The sequence below is a fragment of the Rhodnius prolixus genome, unplaced genomic scaffold (assembly GCF_049639745.1).
Source record: "Rhodnius prolixus isolate KJV_2025 unplaced genomic scaffold, Rpr scaffold_8, whole genome shotgun sequence".
NCBI classification, from domain to species: Eukaryota; Metazoa; Arthropoda; class Insecta; order Hemiptera; family Reduviidae; genus Rhodnius; species Rhodnius prolixus.
The window spans coordinates 16,852,013-16,877,609 of record NW_027411593.1 but is presented as its reverse complement, the minus strand read 5'-3'; the positions used below and the strand labels follow the sequence as shown (position 1 = coordinate 16,877,609).

The window sequence follows — 25,597 nt, the reverse complement described above, 5'->3', positions numbered from 1 at the left end:
ATTGTTGTTCATTCTTTTTGGTGACTGATTCATAGTTTCAATAGGATGAAAAAATAATTGCCATTTCAGTCGTGATACAATCTCGGGATAGAGTCCATGAACAGACAAGACAGAAGACACACCAAACCCTGTAATGTAAAAATATTACTTTGTAAACTAGCACTGAAGATGTCCTAGTCCCTAGGTCGAAAGCTCGGCAGAATAAATGAATCACGACTGAAATGGCAATTATTTTTTCATTCTATTAAATCAAGAATATTTGAATCATGGTAAATTCGTAAAAGTAATTCTTTAATGCATCCTTCGTATAGATAATAGAACTATATAAATGGAAGACGGTCCATTTCTAGGCTGTGCTTTAGCTTGGCAATCATGTTTGGTGAAGTTTGCCAGTAATGATTGGTTGGTGTTGACATGAATAGCTGTTTGTATTCAATATACCACAATAGACAGCGGTTCCTTCTTTGTTAGTACCGTCAATTACCTTTTTGTTCTTCTAAAATTATTGCCCTCTACCTTAAATAAAGGTAAACACAAAGTTTAATGATTTTTTTTGTAGCTAAAACAAAACAAATAATTATTAAATATTTAAACGAATAAACAATAGTAACTAATTCAATTCTTAATAGTGTGAAATATTTCGACACGAGCCCAAGGCGAAGTAATGCTGAGCATTGTCAGGAATTTAAGAATTCCACGTTTTTTTTTTGTTTTTTTTTAAAAAAAACTGAGGAATCACAAAAAATCATACTTTTTGGAATGCCATCGATCTAAAATTTAATTTCAAACAGAAAAATGCAACCACCTGAGCTGATGTAGCTAGTCCTTGATTTACCTCTTACCGATATAAGATGCTTCTCTTTGTTTTGTCAGATTATTTATAACTTGGGAGAATCCTTTGATGGAAAGCTGTGTTGGCTTTTCTTCCACAAAAGCTAAACATTGTAGCCAACCATTCTGTTCACATTCCTCCTCTTCGTGGCCATTATCTGTCAACGTTATCTCTGTTTGTGCCTACCTCACAAACTCACAATTACCCCTTCAGATTTATGTAGATTTTTGAAATAATAAAAATTAATTGAAATATTATCAGGGCAGAGTTTTTTCTGCAGTAAATCTGCGTGACTCTGAACAACTACAGTAAACCAGCCCTATAATCTTTGCATTACTTCAATAGTCTAGTTTATGCAATAAACATTTTAATGGAGCTTGAAAAAAGTTTTTGTTCTTATTTGTAAAGTTGTTTAAGCTTCATCAAAAACTTGAAAGTTCCCTTCAATTTTCCAGACTAATTACTTGTTTTTCATTAAAACGAGAAAGCCTTACTTTTAGCCTTACATAAATTTTTTCGAGATATAAATTGTAATTTGAGATATAATTTGCCGCATCACATCATGTAATTCGTACATTGCTTGCTAGAATAACTACAAAAACACGAATTCCGCGTCGTTTTGTGGTGTTCCTGGAGCCAGGTAGACAAAAGTTAAATGATCAATGTACAGATATGAAATCACTCCTCAGCTGAATGTTTGAGAGTTTAATATTATGTAAGTGAAAGAGAGAGTGTAGGGCTTTGACTCCTTACAAAGTTTATTTCATCTATACGAAATGAAATTTATGAAGCAACTAATTTTGTTCATCGATTTCCCTACCAATCGTCTTTTAAGGGCCACCGACCCCTTCTAACATTCATCTTCAGAACTTTTAATTTCATTTGTAAAGGTCGAGCTTCTTGCAGGGGGGGTTTTCTCTTCCAAGATATTTTAATTTATTACTTTGCTCCACTTTCATAAAATGTAGAACACACTTCACAATATTTGAAGGATAGAATTTTTTTTTTTCAACTTCTAATTGTATAAATATAATTGAATCTTTCTAACTGGTCTTGGAAACAATTCAAGAACCCTCTCACCCTTGCTCCCTTGTTAACAGAACAGCGAAATGAAGGTTTGATATTCAACAAAACTTACGACTTAATCAAAATCCCTAGCCCTATAATCCGTTTCTGAATCTTAGCTGCCACCAGAAAATCTCATACCATTCTTCTCTTTCGCAAACAGCTGCCTACCGGTTTAGAATGTACAGAGTTTTGGCGCCATTGCCCCCATAGTTCTGCCTCCATAATTTCAATCTTCTAATCTTGCTACTTCCGTCAGATTCAACGCTGAATACTTTCTTCAGGAATGAAATTTCATTCCCTTAGTCCAGTTAACCACTCGCCAAGTGGACAACTACTGGACTCGGTGAATAAAAACTCAATCTTTGCGCACTTATAAAACAATTAACTATTCCCTGTCTCAACTGGGCAAAAATTCCCAATTTTAGTACTGTTCATTATTACTTTTATTAATTTCAATTTAAATAAATATACGAGGGTCGTTTGAAAAGTCCGTGCAAAATCAGAGAGATAGCACTACTGGCGCGTATCGAGGTTATGTTTAGTTAGTACCATCTCTTGGAAGAACACACACCAAGTTTCAGCCAGATCGGTCTATTTCTTTGTGTTTGGCATTCGTTTGAATCGAGGAAGTCGAGTGATTTTCAAAAAATGGACGAAAAAGAATTTCGTGTGTTGATTAAACACTACTTTATGAAAGGCAAAACGCCTCAGGAGACTAAAGAGAAGCTTGATAAACATTATGGTGACTCTGCACCTTCGATTAGAACAGTTTATAAGTGGTTTCAAAATTTTCGGAGTGGCCATATGGGCGAAGACCTTTCCTTCGGCCGGAAAGATTATGGCGACTATCTTTTGGGATTCGCAAGGAATAATCCTCATCGACTATCTGGAAAAGGGTAAAACTATTACAGGTGCATATTATTTATCGTTATTGGACCGTTTGAAAACCGAGCTGCAAGAAAAACGCCCACGATTGGCCCACAAAAAAAGTCCTTTTCCATCACGACAAAGCACCAGCTCACACCTCAGCAGTTGTGGTCGCAAAATTAATGGAACTAGGGTTCCAACTCGTTTCACATCCCCCCTATTCTCCAGACTTGGCTCCCTCGGACTACTATTTGTTCCCCAATATGAAGAAATGGCTGGCGGGAAAAAGATTTTATTCAAACGAGGAGGTGACTGCAGAAACGAATGGCTATTTTTCAGACTTGGACAAATCCTATTATTCGGAAGGGATCAACAAACTAGAACAGTTGGACGAAGTGTATAAGCATAAAAGGAGACTATGTTGAAAAATAAAAAAGGTTTACCCCAAAAAATTAAGTAGTTTTTATTTTTGCACGCACTTTTCTAACGACCCTCGTATCTATACTTCTAAAGAGCAATAATTGAGATCGCCATGTTTAAGACTTGGACTATAAAAATAAATTCAGCTATTTTTGGCTCTTTTAAGGAAAAAAAAGAGAAATATTTAAGCTCCTTATTAACGATTCTTTTCAAGAGCAGGAAAAATAAAAATACTTTGAATCAACCTCTACACTAAATTCTCCAAAATACTATTTAAAAAAAAAGGCCAAATAAAACATCAGCTATTAAAATGTAGCACTCTCTTAGTACTTTTCACCGTAAAATTGTGTAAAGTGAAGGAAAGAAACAATAGTATGGAGGAAAAAGGATTCGTAAGTAATGGAAAACCTGCAATCTGTGTGGAAAAAAATTTTCCTATTCGAATAAAAGAGAAGAAAAATGGAATACTAAAAGCAAAAATATGCTGACATTTACTGCGTACCCAAGAAATACCAATACAAAATTATTTGGGTACTTAAACAAAGTGCGAATTTATACCATAAAAGAAAAAGTAGCTACATACGGGAAAATTGTTAATAATTTTCACGGTATTACAAAAATGGCCAACTGTTCACAGTGATCGTACTGTGTAAGTTGCACTACTCTCAATTCTTAAAAAACCTTTTATAAGACTGCACTTTATAACAACGATAGTTTTTTGTTTTTACAATGTTCTAGCACTGTACTAACTCAGCTAGTATCTTCCTTGAGAAGAATCATTATTTTTTTTTTTTTTTTTTTTTTTTTGGCGCATCAACATCTGAGGTTATTAGCGCACGGAGCTTTTTCCAGTGCACTGCCGGCCTCCGGACAGTGTTCTCTCGTTACAGACAACACTGTCCATCACCGGACAGTGAGCTGTAAGAAGCTCCTAGGAAGAGAAAATCTAAGGGTCAGCTGCTGGATTCGAACCCGGGACCTCCGCGTGGGAGTCCAGTATGCTAACCTCATAGCTAATCCCTTCCCTCGAAGAATCATTATTATTTCTAAATAAAATTATTTTGGGCTCGTCCAACGTCAGAAGTCATTGACGGATTCTAAGTTAATTGAAGGCTGCCCCGAGTAATGTACGACTTCTTGAAAGTCTTGTTGTCGTTGCAGACAATACTATCTGTCACCAGAAAGATGGAAATCTATGGAAGAAGAACTTTGCCGGAAGAACGGGTAGCTGGATTCAAATTTGGGTTCTCCGCCTGGGAAATTAAGCGTACTTTATTTTATTTATTTTCACTCCTCCCAATTTTTTAAGGTCTGAGTCTAATTCAAGAAGCCCTAAGGTATTAAAAGTTACCCTTACTGGCTCCCAGAACTAATCGAAGGATGTGGCAGGTGCACAAGATTAACTGCTTTCGACTTCCTTATTATGAAGATCCCTGGTCACCCCTATTTCCGCGCTAAGCTTCTTCGAGAGAATGGTGGACTTCACCTAGCGTGCATATCACTAAAGGCCCTATAACCTCTCCTTTCTGCTTGTTACCACTGAGTGCCTAATTCCAGGATGTTTCCAGTATTTTCGGCACTTCCATTTACATAGAGAGGCGCGATGAGTTATGTCCAGCAACGCAATATCTACGAAGCTTTCTAATCTGATTAATAAAATAAGTTAATAAATAGGTATTTCTTTGCAACTTTCCAATAAATACATTGCGATTTTACAGCCTCCTAATACAGCGATAGGGAAATACTTATAATATTGAGATCTATCACTTAGAATTCCCAGATGATTGCTTAATGATGCTTGCGACGATGTGGCATCTTTCTAGATTATCTTACTGACTAGGACCCAGCAACCCGAAACTACACTTTTAAATAAAAATTTTAGAAAAGTTGCTACAGATTCGGTACGATTCATCCTGAATAGAATCTCCTGCAATTCTTTTCAAGTAATATTTTGTTGTTGACCACATGGTCCTGTTTTATGTACGTTATTAACCACAGAGTTTTGGCAAACCAGGTCTCTGAAGTACTTTTATCTACTGCAACCAACGAAGCTGGAAACTGCCTACAGTGCTTCTTTCCCAAAATCAGTATTCGTCCCTGTTTGTGATAAGTTCAGTGTTTTAATGTCGCATAATTGCAGCGATAAAAACTGTTTTAAGTGGAAACGATCATTGCCCAATAAGCACATCAGAATCTTAGAGATTTATTGCACTTATAGCTACTTAGTTTCGCTTAAATTTAATTAAAATTGAGTAGTTGTTATACATTTTACAAATAAAAGTAAAGCACTTAAAAACAATGTAATTTAAAATTCAAAAGTTGTCATGATTCGTGTTTTATTACTAAGGGTTTGATGCCATCTTTACCAAAATGGCCATAAAGAGAGAACAAAGACACATAAAGACGCTAAGAGATCATTCTGATCAAGCAAGTTTAACCAAGCAAAATCTGATGTCTAATAAAGAAGCATAATGCTTTAGGAAATAAGTAAAAATGTATACTGCCCATAGATTAAAGAGAAGTAAATACTTAATAATGAGTAGATTATGGTTGAAAGAACTTTCACTTTTGCAAATTCAGTAGTTATGAAATGTGTGAAAATATTAAGGCAAATCTAATTAAAATTTCATTTATACCATTTCTTAATTAACCCTCCATCGGGTGCAATATGTTTGTACAACCATAGGGCGCAACTAATCTGTTGAGATTAATGACCCAATAGCTGTTAATTTCATCAAAAATGTTTTGGAAACGTATGAAAAATTTCAGTTTAAGTTTTTCTTTAAAAAAAAAACTCGTAAAGTAGAACAGAACATTAACGTGAATAGAAAAATCACAGTCATCCCTAATTTCGAGGTGTACATTTATGAATGAATGTGAGATGGTTTATTAGCATTATCCAAGAAATGTTTTACGCATTGATGCCCGCTATGTTCAGAAGAGCGAAAGAATGACCATGAACCATCTCTGAACGTTTCTGTCGACGTTGTCACCAACTATACCAGGCAAACGCCATAAAATATTATGGCTCCCTCGTCTAACACTAGAAGTAGGTTTTTTATCCGACAATTTGGTTACTTTATCTGTACATACGCACCTCAAATTCATCTGCATCATGATCTTCTAAAAATTAAAGAAAAAAAGTTTGTTTAGTGTCCGAATCACCTTCTCTTCCTTCTATGCAATATTATTCAACAAAAGACACTCGTTGCAAAAATAGTCAATAAGTAGAAAACGGTCTTTTAAATGATAATATGTACTTTGTAGTAGTTTTTGATAAGAAAACTTGAAAAATTTCAATACCCAAAGAATAAGACCATCGGGCGCAACTAATCTGACAGATTACGCGGACGCTAAGTAACACCACATAACTCGAGAGTAAAACACCGACAGGCCGTTCGGTTAGAAGAAGGTAAAAGAGGAAGCTACTGAAGGCTATGGCTCATTCTAAGAGATACCTGAGTTGCTATCAATAAGAAAATGCCCTCTTCACCTCACAGATTAAATGCGCCCAATGGAGAGTAAAATTAGTTTGAAATTTCGCTTAAATATAAGTTGTTTTAGAGTGGGTAACTTTGCTCTCCTTTTCCTATCGGCCGTTTGCTTCAATAAACAAAATTAAACCTATATGACACCGTTTCTATGGATATAAATAAAGATATAATTCTCATAATACTTGTGTTTTAAATAAACCACGTTCCAAGAAGATTTTAATAATTAAGACAACGGCTAATCTATAGAATAGCGCCCCGGAGGCGTGGCCTGTTTATTTTTAGGGGGTGGGAAGTACAGCGCACCTACCGGTGAAAATTTAAACTACTTCCCGCCAATGAACTGTTTCGGATTGTGCGAATTTCGTAACGCTTATGTTTCGCGCGCATGCGCAGTACACTTACTGCCTAGCAACTGCTTCCTGTTTAATGTATTAATAGTTCCCGCGAGTGCTCTGTATGTGCCCTGAGGTGCCGTTTTTTTGTAACTTTATGAGTATGAGCGTTTTAAATTTGCAGTTTTTTTTTAAAATTAAAGCATGATTGTAGTGTGAGTGAGGATGGAGTAATGAATGTTATAAAATTTTGTATGGATGTTGGTTTTGTATGGTTGTATGGAGAGATTATCTGGAGGGAGTTCGACAGGTATACCCTCCTCAGGAAAAGGACTCCACAGAATAAGGTAAGTTTCTTTTGTGTTGTTCTGTGTAATTATTGTAATGAATCTTGTGACACAAATTAAAAAATTGAGGGTGATTAGGTAGGTTAGGAGGGGGGAATGGGGGCGAAGCCCCCATTAAGAAAAAAATCAGGGGGTGTGGGGGCGAAGCCCCCCATTAAGAAATAAATAAATAATTCGAAGTGATTCTGATTCGCTGTTACCATATAACCCGCTAGATTTAAGTGTAAATATAAAATAAATAGTTTTATATTTATATTTGAATATGGCGGGTTCTATAGTAACAGCGAATCAGAATCACTTCGAATTAGGCCACGCCTCCGGGGAGCTATTCTAAAGATTTACCAAGACAACTATGGTAACTGCTGACTTCCATAAGCGAATGCTCGATTCAATACAATGAACTGAGATATTAGATATCACAAAACTCTGGAATGAGGCTAAGGAAATCTCATAAAAATTTTAAGGAGGATAAATGCTTTTTTATTCCATTTAAAACATGGTATTAAGTAGATTCTATTGGTTGGATAATTCTTTTACGATAAGAAGAATAAAATGGATTAATGGATTTACTTCAAAACAACGTAAACGTAAGAAGACTTCAAAAGGATCAAGTTGTCAAAAGAGATTCCTTTGTAATCCTTTAGCTAATGTAAAAAAAAACTTTTATTTATCTATTTACTACCGTTTTCCACCGTTTTGTACTTAGGACTTTTAACAAAATTAAAACATTTGGAATTCTATTCAATAGGGACACTTTAAACGAAATGGAAATGGTGGTATTTCGGCCTTTTTTGAAGTGGTTCTTTAAACGATCAATGTTAACCTTTTGCGACCATTAAGGGGAGTGGTCGCCCACAATGCCACTAGCTCCATTCTCAAGAAATTTCCATTTTGTTGATTCGAATTATCCCATGAACTTCACAGCTATTTGATCTAATGTCATGAATTTCAAAACAGAGAGAAATGTTAATAAAAAATTTAAGTTCTATTGCTGTATAAAATTATTTGTGCACCCCACAGTTAGCTACACAGTATATTCTAATGGATATTTTATCAAATATCTTACTAAAATTTCACTTTTGTTAGATGAAATTTACTTTCACTCTTAGTAGTTTTCTAGGTCAATGGTAGTTACGGCGAAAGTCATTTCCACAAATAGTTCCAAAATTGTTTTCCACTTCACTGTAATTTTGTGGCTGACTAAAGTTGCTAAACTTTACTTTCTAAATTAACCTCTTAATTTTCATTTATATGTTACCATTGTAATTTTTTATTTTCAATTTGAGTTATTATAATAAGATCGATAAGTTTTTCAATGAAACATCGTTTACATCGTAAACTCTATTAGTAAACAATTTGAAAGTCTTGCTAAGGATATCGTACTAAAGTTCTTCCACCTTAAACCTGACCTTGGTAAATACAAAGCAGTAATTCCATGACTTAATACTATGGCTCAATACCCATCTTGCAGAGAAGGTGGCATCCTCGAAGAGAATCCTTAATCTCATCTGGTCTGGCTATCTCTCGCAAGGTACTATACCTCTTCCATTTAAATTCCAAGTTTTTAACTCCATCTGTCGTTCAGTGGTATGTTATGCTGCCCAGGTCTGGGGATTTCAAAGGTATGACGTTGTAGAGAGTCTCCAAAGATTTTTTATTAAAAAATTATTTGCACTTCCCTCATCTTCGCCTAATTATATGTTATATATTGAGACCGCTGTGGACTTGTTGGAGGTATTTACTTTGAAACTCCATTTTAAATATATTTTAAGAGTTTTAGATCTCCCCCAGTGCCGCTTACCGAGAATCTTAGCGTTGGAGATTATCAATAAAAAGATTTTCTGGTTTCGACATTGGATAGACTTGGCTCAGAAGTATTCCTGCGATTTTGTGGCCTCTGTGGAAGGTATACCTGCGTGGAAGGATCAATTAGCCTCCCTGTTGATCAAGATGAAAGCAGCTCATCGTCGAGGGTTTCTGGACCGCGTCTCTCTCTCGTCCCGCTTTCTTTTATACAGAGAACTTGACCACTCATTTAACTTTTGTCACTTGAATGAGGATCATTCCTTGGGTCTAACTCTAACTGAACTCCGCTGGATCTTTAAGTTAAGATGTGAGCTTGTCTACCTGAATCATACGCCATGGCTGCCTGGGGAGATTGAACTTTGTTCTCTTTGTAACTCAAGGTGCATTGAGGAGTTTTAGATCTCCCCCAGTGCCGCTTACCGAGAATCTTAGCGTTGGAGATTATCAATAAAAAGATTTTCTGGTTTCGACATTGGATAGACTTGGCTCAGAAGTATTCCTGCGATTTTGTGGCCTCTGTGGAAGGTATACCTGCGTGGAAGGATCAATTAGCCTCCCTGTTGATCAAGATGAAAGCAGCTCATCGTCGAGGGTTTCTGGACCGCGTCTCTCTCTCGTCCCGCTTTCTTTTATACAGAGAACTTGACCACTCATTTAACTTTTGTCACTTGAATGAGAATCATTCCTTGGGTCTAACTCTAACTGAACTCCGCTGGATCTTTAAGTTAAGATGTGAGCTTGTCTACCTGAATCATACGCCATGGCTGCCTGGGGAGATTGAACTTTGTTCTCTTTGTAACTCAAGGTGCATTGAGGACGTGGTTCACTTTCTTGGTGACTGCTCAATTCTTTCTGAAATCCGGAGACTCTATTTCGGACGTTCAGTACTTACGAGAGAACAACTGATTTCTTTCCTAAATGGAACGCGAAATTGTCAACCTCTTATTAAATATGCTCGCCATGCCTGGTCTTATCGTTATCAGCTGGTTCAGGAGTTTAATTATTAATTTATAATTCTGTTATATATTGGTTAAATCGTTTTATTTTTATTTCTAGGTCGGTTATATTTTTTGTTTATTATTACTATTATTATTATTTTGTTTATTTGTTTTTCTTTTCCATATCTATGTATGTACATATCATTGTAGTAACATCGACTCCGGCTGACGGATTTTCCTAGCAGTACAATATTTTCATTTTGTAATTTGTAATTTATATTTCATATGAAGAATAAATTATTATTAGTATTTTTTTTTTTTTTTGCGCATCAACAGCTCAGGTCATTAGCGCCCGGAGCTTTTTCCAGTGCACTGCCGGCCTCCGGACAGTGTTCTCTCGTTACAGACAACACTGTCCATCACCGGACAGTGAGCTGTAAGAAGCTCCTAGGAAGAGAAAATCTAAGGGTCAGCTGCTGGATTCGAACCCGGGACCTCCGCGTGGGAGTCCAGTATGCTAACCTCATAGCTAATCCCTTCCCTAATTATTATTATTATTATTATTATTAATTCTTGCGTGCCTTCACAGTAAACAAATTAACTAATAAATTCTTAAATGAAACCTATAAACAAAGATAAATGAAATTTTCAATTTTGTCGTTTATACGAGTTGACTAAAAGTATAATGAAGCTATTTAATAGTACTTTTTATCTAATGAAATATATTGAGGAAATAAAAACTCTTCCATTTAAATATATGAGAAGACAAAGTTAGAAATTTACAGCTGGTTGTTGTAGTAAAGTGTAAAACAAAAAGCAAGTGTGCAAACTAAGTGAAACGAGAGTAATAACTTCCTTAGTGTGTCAGGAAATGGGAGGACCTTCTCCTAGTTTGTTTATATGAGATGGCCGAGTTTATTCCCAGCCAAGGGTGCAGTTTTTAGGCAATAACTTGTTTTCCTTCGTTTTTATGGTCGCTATTTTTTTTTTTGGGGAGAGGCGCTTTAACAGCCAAGATCATTAGCGCCTTTACTCTTGATCTTGGTGTATCCAAAAGTAGTAATTCTACGACTTTAACACATAATTGCACTTATCCTAATAAATACCTTCACAGTAAACAAATTAGCAAATAAATTCTTTATCAATGAAACCTATAAAAACCCTTCTACTCACTTCTTAAAAATATAAGCCTTAATGCAAACACCATTACATTCATGTACGCATATAAATTCACGCTTACTTAGTGTTTGTACAAGTTTGTGGCTATTAAATAATGAGACTGATGCTGCTACAGAAGAACTATGCATGCGCCAAATCCTAACGACCGACAGCTGTGCAGCGTAAAGCCTTCTCTTTCGATTGCTGCGTCTAACGTGTTTTTAGAGAAATCTGTCTGACCGGAACCGTCGTTTGTGTAAGAGGTGTTAGTTTCATTTTTGCCGAAAACATGATACTACACATGTAGTAGAGCAACGAATTGTCGTGAAATTTCAAATGAATTTTGGTAAAACCTCTACTGAAACTTATCTTTTATTAAAAGAAGCTTATGGCGATGAATGTTTATCATGTGCGCTAGTTTTTGAGTGGTTCAAGCGTTTCCAAGATGGCCGAGAAGACGTCGGAGATGATAACCGCCCGGGTCGCCCTTCCACGTCCAAAACAAATGAAAATATCGATTATAATTAATCAACATTACTACCGTGAGGTGCTTGCTCAACTCCGTGAAAGAGTAAGGAAAAACGACCCGATTTGTGGAAGATAAGTCACAGGTTCTCCATCAAGACAACGCGCCGGCTCACATTGCATTGTCTGTCAAGACGTTTCTAGCCAAGTACAACATCCCAGTTTTAGACCATTCGCCTTATTCGCCTGACCTAGCCCCATGTGACTTTTATCTGTTCCCCAAAGTCAAATCTGCATTAAAAGGAACACGGATTTCAGTCCGTTGAAGCTGTGAAAGCAAAAGCGGCACGCGTCATGCAGGAGCTCACAGAAAAAGACTTCCAGCACTGTTTCGAACAATGATAAATTCGCATGGAGCGTTGTAGTGTTAGGGGAGGGGTGTATATTGAAGGTGATAATAACTAAATATGTATAAATTTAAAATAAAATGTTTTACAGCAATAGTCTCGTTATTTAATAGCCACACCTCGTATAGAGGTTATGAAACGTGTATTTGTTAACAGGAGATCCTTAGTTCGAATCCTGCATGATGCTATTTCTTATTTGTTAGAAAACATGTTAATGGTAAAGTATGTGCTTCCGCTTCCGGCCATGAAACGTAATTTTGTAGTTGGACGTGAAGCCGCGTTTGAAAATAAATTGGCGTTTACTTTATTTTCTTTATGCACCAGCTATTCACCTATTGAGTTGATTACTCTATATATTTTACACAAAACGTCAACTTAAAAGCTATATTTTAAATTATAAATCTAAAAGTTTTAAGTATTATTGTTTCTTATATTTTAAACCTTGATCTAAAAAAAAATAAATCTTTTATATTGCAGGGCTGTCTTATATTTATTTCGACGCACTAGCAGGTATTTTTCACTAGCACGATGCTTTAAAACAGAATTTCGCAACTGGAGGTTCGCTGATATGCCATTTTGGGAAGGGAATAAAAAGTGCGTCATGTTCTTTTGAAACAGGTAATTCACTCAGCCAAAAACAGAAATTTACGTTTTTTTTGGCATTGGCTTTCGCCATACAGCCAGCATCATCTAGGTGCTTATCACTAGAATATCACTCACTCTCCATTCTTACTTATAAATACATTCGCTTCACACATTCATCCCTCCACTATATACAACTATTTACATAGTTGTATTACAACTAATGAATGGATCATTACTCTATATTCCTGCCATCCTTATAGCTTAACTGAAATTAAAATCACGTAATCCTTCTCTAATCATTTTCTTCCATTCATTCTATTCGGCTATAACTTTTAAATACATTCATATTTCATTGCTAGCTCTGCTAAAGATTTAAGTACATAGATGTTGGTGGAGAATATTATGTCTTCCTAGCGAAATGGTGCATTAAATACCTGTATATTATGTCGTCAAACATTCGTTTCCATTCTACTACATAACGTGGACATATCATTATTATATGTTTGAAATCCTCCTCCTCATTGCAATCTACGCAAAATTTACGTTTCCAATGAAGGCTATTAGTATTATGACTTTCATTCCTTTTTTACAGTTTACGAGTTGACTTAAACTGACGCTACTTTTGAAATCGGTAGAGGAACATGTAACCTCTCTGGGAGCATTGTCGCCATTAGGAGTGTTGTGAACAGATGGATATTCCTTTTAACTCTAACCTTCTAGTTTGGTTTAATTTGGGAAAATTTATTTCTGAATATCTTTTGAGGACATTGAGTGTATAAATTGTGTGGTAATTCCTGACTTTAGGCACCCGTCGCTGTCCTAGATTCCCTAGAAAACCCAACTCAGGTTTTCATCCCCTGAGTGAGTGAACCCAGGGGCTGCTACAGCAGGGTAGTATCATGTGTCTAGGATTCAATAGATTATTTTACTCATAGAGCCACTTTTATTTCATTCAATATTTCATGTTAAATTCTATGAAAGAAATCTTATTAACGTTATGTTTATTTACTGGTTTTATCAGAAAGTTTTAAGGAATTTTTAATATAAAAATTTAGATCAATAAAATCGTACTTTTTTACTGGAGCGTTATGCATGAGACAGTTTGATTAAGCATTTTCCGCTTAGTGGTTGTAACAAATTGAAAATCATATTGTTGAACGTGAAAATACTTTTTCTTTCTATTACAACATCGTGCATTGCAATTGTATCCAATTCAAAACATATTTTTACCATTATATGTATCTTAAAATGCCTCCGAGTAAACACAGAAAACGTTTTTAGCTTTTGGTGGTTTGTTAGTGTATAGATTTATATCAAAAAGTGCAAAATAGGCTCTACTGACCAACTTGAATGAACTGGAAACAACAGTAAATTAAACGTATCGACCAAAACAATTTGTAAAAACGTTTTTAGCTTTTGGTGGTTTGTTAGTGTATAGATTTATATCAAAAAGTGCAAAATAGGCTCTACTGACCAACTGGAATGAACTGGAAACAACAGTAAATTAAACGTATCGACCAAAACAATTTGTAAAAACGTTTTTAGCTTTTGGTGGTTTGTTAGTGTATAGATTTATATCAAAAAGTGCAAAATAGGCTCTACTGACCAACTGGAATGAACTGGAAACAACAGTAAATTAAACGTATCGACCAAAACAATTTGTAAAAACGTTTTTAGCTTTTGGTGGTTTGTTAGTGTATAGATTTATATCAAAAAGTGCAAAATAGGCTCTACTGACCAACTGGAATGAACTGGAAACAACAGTAAATTAAACGTATCGACCAAAACAATTTGTAAAAACGTTTTACCCAACGAAATTCTTTCTTCAAAGAACTTCTTTGAAATTTATACTGCTTTTAAGAAATTCGAACTAAATCTCCTTCTAAGCTGATATTATTCGAAATCATTAAACGCACAAATTATCCTTTCCCTTTCAAAGTCAATGCTTTGTCCAAATTTTTGAAATCAGCGCACGTCTTTCCGGCTTTTAACGCTAAGTCCTTTGCTTTCCCACTGAGCATTTTAAGTAGAACTATTCACTTTAAATGACTTTTATATTAAAGAATATATAATATATTTATACATTATATACCTCATTATTATGCTATTTTCTTTTACTTTATATTAATACTGTTATTAATTGTACATTTGTTTTGCAATATTTTCTGTATACTGCTCTTAATAAACTTACTTCTTTTTAAAATTCTGTGCGAGTAAACTTTGAGCCTATTTTAAAAATATCTAGATTAAGTTTTATTAAAGGTTTAAGTAAATTGGTTGTGAGGAATATTGAAGTACTCGATCCCAAATTGATATATTTGGTCTCGAACTTGTGAGTGTAGTGTTTAGAAAATTATTACATTCATTATTTGTGGATTCAATGAGTCCAGAAGAATTTAATTTTAGATACATGTTATTATTATTATAACCTTTAATTAAATAAATACAATAATACAAAAGTGACAAGTGCACAAGGTACACAGCATGGCCAATGCCGTCTGCTGGAGTAGCTGTATTAGAAAATTAAAGAAAAATACATTCAGAAAATAAAGTACTAAGATATTTGTAAGAATGTTATAACATATTAATACACTAATGAGAACAAAAAGAGAGGGGAAAAACTAGCTAATATACTATTATTATAAAATGAAAAAATAAAAGATACTTTGAGGGTTAAAATTAAAAATGTAAGTTATACCAAAAGATTTGCAATTCTTCTCTGACAAAGAAAATAAACTAAATATATGTACTAAAGAAAATTAATGATAGAGGTGCTTTAATCTCTAGTTCCAGGCTAGTTTAGCAAAAGAATGGCGGATCTACAATCTGGAGAAGTAAGAAGATTACCTATCTGATAACCTGTAACACTAGATTTCCCTCAACACTGAGATCGAAGCTCCGTTAATATCGGGACAATCAATCAAGAAGTAAAAAAAAAAGGTCTTCTTGGACATTTTGGGAGTAAAGAGGACACAGCTTCTGAGGGCCCGCTGTTTCAATCAAAGGGATACAACTCAAAGGGTAATAATTCCCCTCTGAGTTCAAAAAGCCAACGCATATCCCTCAATAGCAACTTACTTTTTTTGCTTTTTCACCAAAGAACAGTCCAAATTGAGAACTTACGTTCTACCAGTGTCCTGTACAAAAGAAAGCGTTCCGTACCTCTGACCCGCCTAAGTGTCTCCTCTCGAAAACTATTTTTGGATCCTTAACAAAAACTTACAGTTTAAAATGTTAAGTATAAGGGTTGATTAAACGCCAAAAGGTACACAAATCAGCGAGTACCCAACATTTCATTAATACTTCATTAATAGTTAAGTAATTCTACTGCATTAATTTTCATTAATAAGTTATTTTTTAGAATTTATTAGATGTCACAGACCCTTGTGCTGGCCATTTTCGTCTACAAAATATATGTTCAAGTAGCACTGTAGATTGACTGAAATATCTAGTTATCTATAATAATGAAACTATTAATTACAGGTGGAAAAGAAAAACGTTATAAAAAATAAAAAAAAATTATGAGGCTAAAAAATTCAAAACTTTTTTTTATAAAAAACTTACATCAATGATTTTGTTTATTTTATTTATTGATTTTTATTTAAAATTAAAAATCGTCGGTTTAAGTTCATTCTTCGATTAAAGTAATTGTTATTTTATGAAGTAGTCAAACGTTTGTAATAATAAGTAATAATTATCTGGCTTTTCGCAAATAATATAGTTTTCTTCAATTACACTCTCAATCTAGGTATTCATCCCACAATGTTGTATATATGTAATATAAAGTAAATAAGATATGCATATTTTTAGGGCAGCTAATTATTCCAGTATTTTACTATAAGTAAAATTATGGGGACTAAATTAAATTACAATTGAGAAATGAATAATTGTTGTTGAATAATCTACTTGTTATTAACTGTATGTTATTTGTGCTCACGAATATTTCGGTAAGACGAATTCAAGACAGTAGCCTACTCTAACTGTCTTTTTCTACTTTAACATGCATGTACATATTTATGTGATTTATCATAATTATAACAAAAAAATATTATAAATGAAGTGGCCAGCATAAGGGTCTGTGACATCTAATAAATTCTAAAAAATAACTTATTAATGAAAATTAATGCAGTAGAATTACTTAACTATTAATGAAGTATTAATGAAATGTTGGGGTCTCGCTGATTTGTGTACCTTTTGGCGTTTAATCAACCCTTATACTTAACATTTTAAACTGTAAGTTTTTGTTAAGGAGATTTTTGTACCTTTTGGATAGATTTTCCTTTTTGTTTATTTTACAAAGTTACATATCTTCTATACAGATTTTTTTAAAATTTGGAATAAACAATTCTATCATTATAATCTGATAAGGTGTTAAGTCGAAACCGTAACTACCAATGGAGAGATCTTTTTAAAGAATGATTATAGTTGCGTTCTCTCAAACCATCCTCAATAACAATTTTTTTGAAAAAGCGTTTTGAATAACATAGGAAGGTATTTGTACGTAAATAGCAAAATTAAACTGCGATTTCAGTACTTCCTTTTAAGAGGAGTAAGAAAAATAAACTACGATTGCAGTACTTCTTCCTAAAAGGCAAAGAGGCAAAGATCTTTTAATCGAACGACAATTCATTGATTTAAATCGGTTCACTCATTGATAATTTAAATGATTGCAGTACTTCCTCTTAGTAGGTGCAAGAGCATCAGCAACGTAGAGCAGCTTTAACCACTTATTCGAGCTGAATTTTATCAAAATCGGACTAAGCGTTATAGAAATATTGGTAATAATAGTTTTAGAAAGGGCCTTATTTGGGTGGGGCAAACTCCCCTCCTTATGAGGTACGGCGTCGAGACTTTTAAAGTGCAAATCTGTACAAAATTTCGATTCGAATGACCCTTCATTCATGCAAATCGGTTCACGTGTCGATAATTTGCAACGATTGCTATACTTCCCCTTAACAAGTGTAAGAGCAGATCGTCGCTTTAATGTTACGTAGGGGAGCCCTAACCCTATCATCCTACCAAATTTTATCAAAATCGGACCAAGATTTACAGAGTAATTAGTAATAATAATTTTGGAGGGGGCCTTACATAAAGGGGGCTAACTCCTCTCCCATTCAATGTACAGGATTGAGACCCCCAAAAGGCACATCTACATAAAATTCCGAATCGAATGACACCTCATTCATGAAAATCGGTTCACGCGTTTAGGCGTTGTTTACAAAAAAGGTAACAAGAAGAAGAAGAACAACAACAAGAACAAGAACATTTTTTGAAAAAGCCGTTTTTGCTCATTTTTGGCAACTTTTTTCTCGAAACCTATTAGATCTGGGTGGTTGCAAAAAAATTACAGTTATAAAGGAGGGTTTGCCCTATAATTTAAAGAAAATTTGGGAATTTTATCTTTTATAGAAAAAGAGAAAAAAATTGTCAAAGTTGGGTGTTTTTCAACGTTACGCTTTTTCGTGCAATTTTTAATGATCAACCCTTATACAACTGTCCTACCGGATAGTTTTAATACATGTATTTTGTTGGTTGTTGAAAAAAATTGTAAGCATGATTTAAGCAACTTATGAATAATATTTAGAATTAAGATTATATTATAATTATGACTGTCAATTGTGACAGAATGTGGGGCACCAACACCGGCCACGAGTGGCAAAATTTGATCCTGTAGAAAGTATTTTTTGCATTTCCTGCTCTGGGTTAATTCTGGGCTACTTCTAAATGCATATTTACTCCTTCTTTTAGTGCTGGTGAATCTGAGCCGGGATTTAATACCCGGCACTCATATGAGGATGAATATACTTTGTGTGTTTGAGCAAATATACATTTATTTTAAATAATATTTTTTGTGGCAACACTTATTTTTATGTTTATATTTCATCATTGCTATCACATTTATGAAAGTAATCTTTAAGTTTGCATTTAAGCCATGATACTAAATGTCAGTAATAGAAATTGTGTTATATGAGCAACAAGAATCGTTTGGCCGAGGCAATAATTTAAAAAAAAAAAAAAATGGGCGAATAGGAAGATCACATTTTAGCTGGCTAACGGGACGCAGTCCTAGGGCTTAAATTCTGCGGCATTCATTTTTTCCTGGAGATGGTTAAAGCAACAAATGCTTCTTGCAACTGAACGTGTTGTTTTTGGATGCTTTTTTCTTTTTATCTAAAAAAACTGAGACTTTCATGTCATAACAAAACTTAGATTCTAAATTCTAGGATACTTAAGATAAGCTAAAACGATGACTAAAACCAAAACATCCTTGTTGATTAAATATTTGACGCGTTTAAATAATTAGACAGATTATTTAATTTTTTTTTTTTTTATTATTATCCTTTTAATGAAATTTACACCTGTACCTACAGGTACAATAGGTAAATGCGATGAATGTATGTGAATAGCGTGGCAGACGTGAATGACGGTCATCCATTGATGGCCGCCGTTAGTCACCCAGTTGGTCACGGGGCCAACGGCGCCTCAGCCGTCTTCGAGGATTGGAGGGTAGCGTAGTTGTAGACAGGTTTGCAGCTAAAGGGTTGGGATGCAGTGAGAGTTTTTGGTGAAAATTTTTGTATCGAATTTTGGCAAGTTCGGAGATGAGTGGAATTTGGAGATCTGTATGGATTGTGTGGTTGCTAACATAGAATGGAGCGTCTACTATGTGGCGGAGAATTTTGGATTGCAGTGTTTGTAGTCTATTGAGGTTGGATTTTTTGGCTGTACCGTAAAGTTCGAGTCCGTAAGTCCATATTGGCGGTGAGAAGAGCTGTATAGAGTCGTCGTTTGTTCTGTAGTGAGAGTTTTGAGCGTTTGTCGAGTAGCCTGGCTAGAAGTTTGTATCGTTTGTTTAGTTCGGTACGTTTAAGTCTCGTATGGGGGTTCCAGGTAAGTCTCTTGTCTAGGTACATTCCAAGGTACCAGATTATTTAATTATATCAGAAATAAGCAGGATTATGCAGTAAACAAAATAGCAGCTAGTATTTGTTAATGAATCAAGGAATATGTAAATATAAGAAAAGATTAGCTAACTGTCTCAGACAAGATAACTAACTCAGACAGACAATGCAAGAATATATTATTTCTGATGTTATCCGTTTAATGTATATATGTGAAATTTGAAACTTCAACACCATTGCTGTTTCACGTCTTAGTTATTCTAAACTGCGTTTATTTATCTATTAATTTCAAATAATAAGTCGCTTCTTGTTAACAATTGAACAACCTCACCAGCACGCATTTTAATTTAACGCAAAAAGCTTTATTGCTCAATGATGATAAGTTATAACTTCAAACAAATATTGTACTTAAAATAATAATAAAAACATGGTGTTAATAATCACGTGACTTCTTCTTACCACAACTTATACAATTGAATTTTTTGAAATAATTATAATTTGTACCAAAAAAAAAAAGTTTAATATTTTTCAAGACTTCTCCATACTTGTTTACAATAAAATAAAAAATATTACTAGAGAAGGAAAAGGGTATCTCATTTTCTGAGAGAGAAACTGTCTGAGAAAAAGTTGCAAACCAAACTGATAGGCCTAATACACATTTTACCCATGTTCAAATGAATTGTAGTCTAAAAAGAATTTACAGAAAAAGCGCAAATGTCCTCCTGTTGCATAAAAGTTGCACTACCCTTGATATTTTTCTCCTCAGGTAGACATTTCTAATCCTTGTATTGTTAGATCTTAGAAACGTACGTGTGATATGTTAAAAAAAAACTCACTTAAAATTCAAAATATATAAAAAAAGATTAAAAAAATACGCCACTTCTGATTGGAATAAAGACGTACAATCAAAGTAATGGCTTGCTTCAAGTAAAATATATTGTAAACGCAATTGCACTGCTAGTTTTCTAAACCACAGTACAATATCAGAGGAAAACTAAAGATGCATTAAATGAAAGTGACTTACTTATCTGTCACTCACAAAGTTATAATGAGTGATAGAAGTGGATTCCATCTCATATTTCAATTAATATTAAGTAAGGTTTAAGAGAACAAGTTTTCATTAATCAGAAAGCAATTCTATCTAGTCATTTCAGGCAAACGGATAATGACTTGAAGTTAGCTAACAAACTAAAAAGGATGTATCAGTAATTGTACGTCAAACTTAATGAGAAATAGTTTCACTAGAAAACGAATCAATATCTGTTCTTTAAATTAATGAGACCAAAGTTTAACTGATAATATCATATGACAAACAGGGAATAATCCTATTGTTTTATTCAACTAGTGAATTTTAGTCACTAATATAATTTTATATTATAATAATATATAATTTTAACACTATATGCCCAACACTAATATTATTTAAGAATAAATTATTATTTTAGAAAATGAATTAACATTTTCAAGAACATTTATCGTTATTTACTCTAATTTGAGTTTTCAAAGAAGGTTCGTCTAAAGTTTAGACTCTAAACGAACGTATATTAATAGATAGATAGATAAAAAAAATTATTTCACATACAAAATACATTAAAACTGTCCGGTAGGACAGTTGTATAAGGGTTGATCGTCAAAAAGTGCACGAAAAAGCGTAACGTTGAAAAACACCCAACTTTGACAATTTTTTTCTCTTTTTCTACTAAAGATAAAATTCCCAAATTTTCTTTAAAATATGGGGCAAACCCTCCTTTATAGCTGTAATTTTTTTGCAACAACCCATATATATACAGGGTGTTCATTTTAAGACGGCTCAAATGCATTTCATGCTTAAACGGTTGCTCTGAGCGAAAAATGGTAAAGGAAAAATTTGTTGCCCGTTACCTCTAGTTTCAGAATATGTGACTTGATTTTAGATTCCTGCCCGCATACGCGGCTGACGCGCGACCAAAAGTGAGGGTTCGCAGTTGACCCCCATTTTCATATACACAGTTTTAAAGAGTATAAAATGTAATGAAAGAAACCGGAAACTGCAATTCGATATTTTCAAAATTAAAGGTACTAGGCCATTTCAAAATCTGGTATTTTTAATCATATTTCAATTTTTTTAACTTGTTATCAAAGAGAAAGAAGAGCACGCGATAGGTCATTTTTATGTATTTTTTCATCCCCTTTCTACTAAAAATATTGCCAAGGCCGTAAAGCTAGTATTTTTCTTAATATCGGGAAATAAGTCGTTTTCCGAGTGATTTTTCTAAGAAAAATCAAATGTTAAGAGCTTTAGATGTTCTCAAACATTCTCAAAATGGCTAAAAAATAATTTTACATCTGTTACAAACAAGAAGGTTTAATAATTATTTGGTAATTTTGAGAGAGTTGCGTTTAATTACCAAAAAAATTGGAAACCTCCTGCCACATATTTGAGAGATCAATATCTTTCATGTAAAGGATCAAATTTATTCCTTAATTTATCAAATAATGCACTTTTGCAGCATGAACTGTGTCTTGAAAGGTGCCTCCTCAGACTCGCAAGCCAGGTTAGCCAGGAGGTTATCAACTGCTCTCTGTATCTGAAGAGGCACCTTTGAAGGCACAGTACATGCTATAAAACATGATGTTAAACCATCACATTTGCTTCACCATACAGCAACCGGAGTTAAATTTTGCTGTACGGTTAAATAATTTCAACCTAAGATGGACTTGCACCATTTTTACAATATTGTTAAGAGCTAAAACTTCCATCTCCCAAATATTAGAATACTGAATTTTTTTTTGTCTCTAAATTGTTTACAGATAAAAAGATCATACTAAGTTTCATCTATAATTACCATTATCTTCATTTTTTACCAAAAATAGACTTGCCCCAGCTTCAAAATAAACGGCTCATTATGGTGACAAACGATTGATGAAAATAAGCAACGGCGATGATGATCGTAAATTGATCCAAAGTTTGAAGATGTAGTACAATGAAGATTGGAGCTGTTCACCTGTCTGCACGGTAATTTATACAGCCGTTGGTGGAGAGATGTATTCCTTTCTCCAATATACACCTTCGATTTCATTCCATCATTAACATAAATTCTTGAAGCAGTAAATATTTTCTTACGGTGGTAAGAAAAACAGATGGTATTTTCCTTCCATCAAACATACGCCTAATTTTAAGATTTTCTCTAAAATTTTTGGAATTTTACTTATATAATACTAACAACACTATAGTTTGCACTAGTCAGCAAGTGTATTGCGGGAGTATAAGTGAAGTCGAAATTTCAACACCAAATTGATCATTCTACATTTCGATTATAGATATCGGAAGTCTGATATCGATTAGATATACAATAAAGATGCCTGCTTCGACAGATAAAATCGAAGATATCTTCAAATGTTTATATCATTTGATTGCTCACCGAATTGAAGGAATTCACTTAATTATTTATTATAATATGATTTACACAAAAGATTTTTGTCAGGTAATTATCAAAACAGACCATTCCAAAAAATAATACATTTGTTATTATTATAGATTTTTACAAGGTTGATAAAAAGGAGTAGTTTTAAAGTAATGTAACTTCATAATAACTGCATAATTTTAGAAATAATTAGCAAAGCCATTTTCAAAAATAATAATATCCATCCGTAAAATTTAATTAACTGTTAAAATTTATTATAAAAAGTTGTTCAAGTAAAATGTAAAACTGAAAAGCTTCAGGCAATATAACTGAGGTCACAGGGTCCATTAGCGAGTTTTTCACTAGCCTATTGTTCTCGCACAATGGCCACGACAAGGCGGACGCTTTGTATTTCCTAAGGTTGTTGTAGCTTAATTCGCACTTCTCAAAGAAAAAGAGAAAGAAAAAAAGGTACCTTCTTTAGGTAGAAGAGTACAAAGCGAAAAGATCTCGCAGCCTATTGTGTAATTACGATCGTATAAATGAGCGCTAGGGTTTTATTTTTTTTAAAAATCTCTGGCATTAGGCAATTGTTTTGTATTTTTCAAATGTACTACCCTTTCATCTTTGCCCACACCGCAGGCTGAATCATAAATAGCTTTGGTTCCACCAGTCTATTTTGGAGTAAAGTTTGTTTACCTCACTTGGTAAACTCTTAGCCAGTAAAAGGACAAACAAATTGGGTCATTTGTTTGTATTATTTGGGATGAATTTAGGAGTTATAATATTAAAGTTTCTACCATTTCTGTAGCATAAATTACCATAAAAATTGCCACATATATGGTAAGAACTAAATTCATTTCCATTTCTTTGTAGTTAGCCCTTCCGTTTTTCGATTTTGGGATTTTGTTCCTCAATTCACAGTTGTCAAAACGTGAGTTTTGTTTCATCAAGTGAAGAGCCCAGCAAAAACTTACGGCAAAATGTCACGATTTATAATTCAAATTTATTAATCCTTCCCAAATTTCGAGAATCGTTTTTAGTGATTCCAAACTGAAATTTACTGAAAAATCATTAAAATGTTAATTTTCGTCATGCTAAAAATCAGTTTTTTTATGGTAACTTTAATTAAAATTAGATCACTTTCATTGCGACTTTTCCCTTTTAACATTAAATTGCAACCAAGATGTAAAAATTAGCAATGGAGGGAGCTTTAAAAGGATAAATAACCTGGGGTGAAAAGGGCAAAAATGATGAAACCAAAGTCAGAAGAAAATGATAACAGATCAGCTGAAGAAAATGGTAATTAGCAAACTTCAAACAGCAAAGGCAAATTAGGGAAATGAAAGAAACAAGTGAATATTCCGAGATAGATAAAAATAAATCTACTAGATTTCAAGTGGAAGAAAAAAATTTCAATGAGAAGCAATAATAAATCAGGAAAATTGATGGAAAGAAATAAAATCACTCGCAAAAAGAAAAAAAAAGATGGAAGATTATGAGATTTCATGAACGGAGTGCTAAGCAGTGTCTGATCGACTACAATCTAAGAAGGAGACGAATGTTGAAAGCAAGTTAAGTTGTAGCTCCATGAGATTTGGATCTAAAAAGAGAGCAATGTGCTCTCTTTAGGACCTGAAACTAGCGTACCAATCCTAAGTTTAGGCTGTTCGGATCGAAAGACTGAATGAGAATTATTTAACCAGTTGGAAAATATTTGTTTCCACAAAAGGCAAGTGGTTTCCATTTTTTTTTAAGAAATATAATAGTCACATTTTCTTGGGGAAAGAAACGTAGCGGGGCATTGTTTGTTAAATTCGTTGGGAGTTACAATTGACGATAAATATCTGTAAAATAGAAAGAGTTAAATTTGTAAATAAATCTCTGTTATTTATTTACAGAATAATTTATAGGCCCCGGTTCGTTCTAGGGAACCAACATATAACATTATAATGTAGTTGTTTCTTACAAAAAGGAAGGAATACAAAATTTGTTTATTTATACTTAGGGTTTATATGTAGGGTTTACACGTTTCCATGTTAAAGTCAAATTTGAAAATTCGACACGAACGCAATACTTACTCTTATTAAAGAGAAAAATAAACACGGAAATGGAGGAGAATTTCATCAGAAGAGATGTTGTTAGTCAAGGAGTACGAACGTGTCACTGCATGCTCTTGTAATTCAGTGTGTACGCTTCGGGAATGACAGCCAAGTGTGTTAGAGGATGTCTTTCTAGTGGTGGGTGAGTTTCCATTACTGTCAATTCAGATAGGTTAGATACGTGCTTTCGGGTCTGCCACAATACTTTATTTATTATAAACGCAAATTTTATTAATCATTTATCTCAATTTTTATTTATTTAATACAAAAACGATTAAAAATAGTGTTCATATTAAATTTCCCCGCAAGGGGTAAGCTGTTGCTTGCAGCTACTTGGGGAGCAGCGTCCCCACGGGTCACCACAGCTCACTACACCAAGCACACTCACCACAACAGTACACATTGCATTTACACTACACACATGTGCACTTTAAGGCATAAACAGTACACACCCTAGGGTTACTGTTCCTAGGAAGCCAACCCGGATGGGG

At 34.0% G+C, this 25,597-nt stretch overlaps 1 protein-coding gene across 2 annotated transcripts in view; it reads left to right on the top strand.

Moving 5' to 3' along the window:
* LOC141450944 (adipokinetic hormone/corazonin-related peptide receptor variant I-like) overlaps positions 1 to 25,597 on the top strand; it is a 438,838-nt gene that overhangs the window by 208,983 nt on the left and 204,258 nt on the right. The gene's annotated exons all lie outside the window — the stretch shown is intronic.